Below are 4,223 nucleotides of genomic sequence, written 5' to 3' on the forward strand. Positions count from 1 at the left end.
GGAAAGCTACTCGCACCTCCTCGTTTTGCTTTTATGAAGGACCAGAAATATTTTGGATTATTATGTATATTATTTTCAACGTGAGAAATATAGGAGTTATAGCAAGAGATTGCGTATGCGTCACATCTTTTTCTTAGTAATTTTAATTCAATTAGGTCTCGCGGATTTTTAAACTTTTTGTACCGTTTTCTTGCATTATTTTTTTCTTTTAATAGTTTGATGATTCTTTCCCCTGTGCTTCGTGTAGTGTTAGAATAACAATCTTTCACTTGTTTTGGTTATGGTCAACTCAAGTTTGTCTTAGCGTCTATCTCATGTCATGTTCCATAGAATATTCGCAGGATGATCATTTTTCTACTTGCCCATCTTTTCAGGTCATGTTTTTTTTGGACATGTGGGACAGGAACGAGTTTGTGCTTTTGTCGTAAAGCACCCCAGATGTGCAGAGGGCCTTCACAAGCTCATGCCAAGCCTTCCTATCTTCAGCAATCCATCTGGCCTTGCTCCAGTTCAGGTCAAGCTTGTAGCTCACCGTTTGCCTCAACAGACCATTGCAATAAGCAAGTTGATGTAATTCTGCCTTATTCTGGCTTATTTCAAAATTTACCATTTGGTTGGGCATGGCTTGATGTGCACTGATGTCAGCAAACAACCCTGGAAAGTAAAACCAACAAGTTTAGCTAAGTAATGGTAAAAATATTTACTATGTTTCTGTTAACACCGCCATAGACTCTGAGCTGGCTAACTTTACACAAACTTGGCAGTAAGAATGCATACATATCCATATACTTGACATAACACTTGGCATGAAAATTTAGCATGGTCCGACTTACAGTTGTTCAATTGTATAGTGAACACAGATATATTGGAGCGGCTAAGGTTCACACTTCACATACATAAATGCTTAGTTGATATATTTCTGAACACCTTGGCAGCTCTATCTGATGGTGACTGTTAACTACTTTTGGCCACTTCCTAATTAAAGGTTTTTTTTTTAATAGATTGCATTCCTCCCACTTCCCTCTTTCTGACTCGAGGTGGTAAACAGAAGGGACTGACTAATATTAGCCCATAGATGGTGGGATACTATAAATGTGCTATAGGTACGCGTGCGCCCGCGAGGGACAGAACATAGGCAATACGACGAAATATGACGAAATGATTGGTCGAGTTTATTTGTTGCCCACCATAAACCATACTAAATTGACAGTGGGGAATAAAAGACTGTGACAAGGACAAGCAATAATAGCGCTTTCTCTGCTACTCCTACATAAGACTATCCCGTTTGGTCATTTCCCCCACCCCTCATGTCTGATCCAGTTATACAAGATTCATGTATTAGTGATACTATTTTGCAAAGAATTCGGTCATTTTAATAATAAAAACTTTGGGTCCTGAATTTTAAAACCCTCAACAGTTTCTTTGAGCCCTATCCTCCATCTAAGATACTTACTAGTTGTAATAAAATTGAAAGTTTTTTTCTTCTTTCATTGTATGAAAATTCCTATTTCATAGTCAATCACCATGATTCTACAATATAGGCAATTAGGTATTAACCGGACTAACAAAATCATACTATGAGCTACAGCTAGCATTCACACATGTATATCACATTTGAAACAATTAAATAATGACCTTATTATTTAAATATGATGGAGCCTGTTGCGGATATCATCATTCAATTGTATGGGATGAGCATGTTGCTGATTTTGCCACCTGCCAAAACCTGCCTTGCCGATATCTTACAAAGAAACATGTGTTTATCTTTAAGGTCTTGTTGTGGTCATTGAATAAAATAATGACCTTAAACACAACAGTGTTGAATGAGTCATGGTTAGTTTCACTAGACTTATATTCACCGGAATATGCACCGTGATTACCTTTTGTATTGTTTTGTGAGGATAGACTGAGCATGGTCTACACAACTTTGACACCCACCCGTTATCTTCAGCTACCCGTGAACAAGATGCATTTAACTGCGTTGAAATATCAGGAGCTCGAAAACAATACAAAAGGTAATCACGGTCCATATCCCGGTCAATATAAAACCATAAACATACCTTAAAACACATCATTTGCAGAAGCTTTGCTACAGAGACCGCTCAACTGTCTCCGGAATGTGTAAGCAAGTAGCTGAAGTTTGGTAGCCTCTCTAAAGCACTTGATGATGTAAACATCCTCATAGCATATATTGCTTTTACTGAGCATTCTGATGACCAAGCTGGAATGAGAAAAAATTAAAATCAGATTTGTCATGACAGGTCTGTGAAATTTTAATATGATTACCATTTTAAACTGGCAGCATAGAACATACGGTTGAAAGTTTTAATTTATTACCCATTTTGTACCTTGTCACAGTGACAATTAGTATGAGGTCTCTAGTGACTTTCATATTGACTGTCACTGTGACAAGGTACGAAATGGGTCATAAATTAAAACTTTCAAATGTACACGGGGGGTAATTATTGTTAAGAAGAATAAAATTCAAGTAAGCATTTTAAAAAATGCAATACAATCCCCTGAATTTTATATAGCTATACGTTTATGATGCGTAAAGTTGACTCGCCCAAATGTAATTTATGCGGAGTATTTGAAGATGTGTTTCATATTACAATGGAATGTCGCCGAAGTGCTGCACAGCATCGATTGCTTATAAATCTCAGGTGCTATGACCTCGGCAGGGCCAATAGTATCCTGACTGATCCTAGCTCTCTGAAGAGGCTGGGCTTCTTTATAATATGGTCAAGGACATCATTTAACTTAGAAGCAGTGAAAGTTAGTCTGTTGTAGTTTTGTACAGAGCCACTATGACGGTGGCATTTGTTTTACAACCCTCTATAAATACATAAAGAAAGAAAAAGAACCCTGAATGAAAGCAGTATTTTGTTTGGCTGTAGCAAAACTAGCAAATCTATTTTGTGTCAAATATGTGTAGTAAAAGACATCTCAAAGAACACTGAACACATTGCTATGAGACAAAAAATCCGTGGTACCTACTTATATGAATGCAACAAATGTACACTGCCCATGGGTGGTTAAAAAAAATTATGATGAGGGCTAGTTTTTCAAAAGCTAGAAATAAAACCTCCCAAAAAATGTTAACGGCAAACTTTGTGCTGTTAATAATAAGCAGTATTATTTAGGTTAGTTATTGGAGGGAGAGAACTAAAAAGGGGATTGTAGCATAAAAAGTTAACCAATTTCGGTTCAAAAATGGGTAATAACGCATGTCCGAAAGAAACTTACCGGTATTTCCGCGGTCCAGTTATGTATCCTAAGCAGTATAGAATGAACTAATGCCGCAGCGAATTATTCCTAATGCGACCTCGGATCGTTGGCCCTTAATATCTGGCTATCAACAATACACACAATTTGTTGTTTGTGTTGTGTGTCACAATAAGCCAAGACGAAAATATAACGCACGTCATGGCCGACAGCGGAGCGGAAAACAAACAATCAAACCTCAGAATAATGACTAAAGCATAGAAGTCGGGCAAAAATGCTTCGCAAATATGTATACCCGTACTTTACTTCCTTACGAATTAGATAATGTGCCGAAAAGAGATGCATATATGCTTATTATTTCTCATTTACGTACGGTGTCATAAGTTTGATAATTAGCTAGGGATGTAACTGTGTCGACTTTTTATATCGATAAATTATGCATAAGTTTATGTGCCGTGTAAAAGAATAATCACGAAATTGGCAAATTGATAATAGTCTGGCTAATGAAAGTTGAACCTGAAAAAACGCGGCAATTTCAAGAAATCTGTAGCAGGCGGCTCGTTGAAATGAAATGAAATGCGTGGAATACAAGGATTGCATAACTTATATTTTTTATAATTTTCATATTCTAAAAATCATTAAAAAGTATAAAAAAGATGCAATCCTTGGAATCAAAGAGCCGCCTGATATGAGGATTAATGCATGTACCTAATATAGCTTTTATCTCATTTGCAGTCTACCACTCAGAACCGTCTAACTATAACTCTCGTTTTTTTATCATTAAAAAGAAGGCGAGCGATCTTAACGTGTCGTTTTATCGAAAAACACTTTGAAAATAAGTCACAACAAATATAATATACGATCATTTACATACTTTTGCTTTCATAAGTAAAATATTGCTATATTTATAAAAAAACTTGTCAATAAAAAGACACGTGGAAATGGTTTACCGTTTTTTCTAATGCTAAAAGACTAAGTATAGTTTCTAGTCATGTACA

At 36.3% G+C, this 4,223-nt stretch overlaps 1 long non-coding RNA gene across 1 annotated transcript; it reads right to left on the bottom strand.

Annotated features, from left to right (window-relative positions):
- Window positions 1–226: 226 nt before the first annotated feature.
- On the bottom strand, window positions 227–3,437 carry LOC134747371 (uncharacterized). Its single transcript, XR_010128327.1, has 3 exons — window positions 3,247–3,437; window positions 2,061–2,221; window positions 227–654 (listed from the first exon to the last, which is right to left on the bottom strand). It is a non-coding gene; the product is annotated as an uncharacterized LOC134747371 (long non-coding RNA).
- Between the last annotated feature and the right edge of the window lie 786 nt (window positions 3,438–4,223).

The sequence above is a fragment of the Cydia strobilella genome, chromosome 14 (genome assembly GCF_947568885.1).
Source record: "Cydia strobilella chromosome 14, ilCydStro3.1, whole genome shotgun sequence".
Taxonomy (NCBI): Eukaryota; Metazoa; Arthropoda; class Insecta; order Lepidoptera; family Tortricidae; genus Cydia; species Cydia strobilella.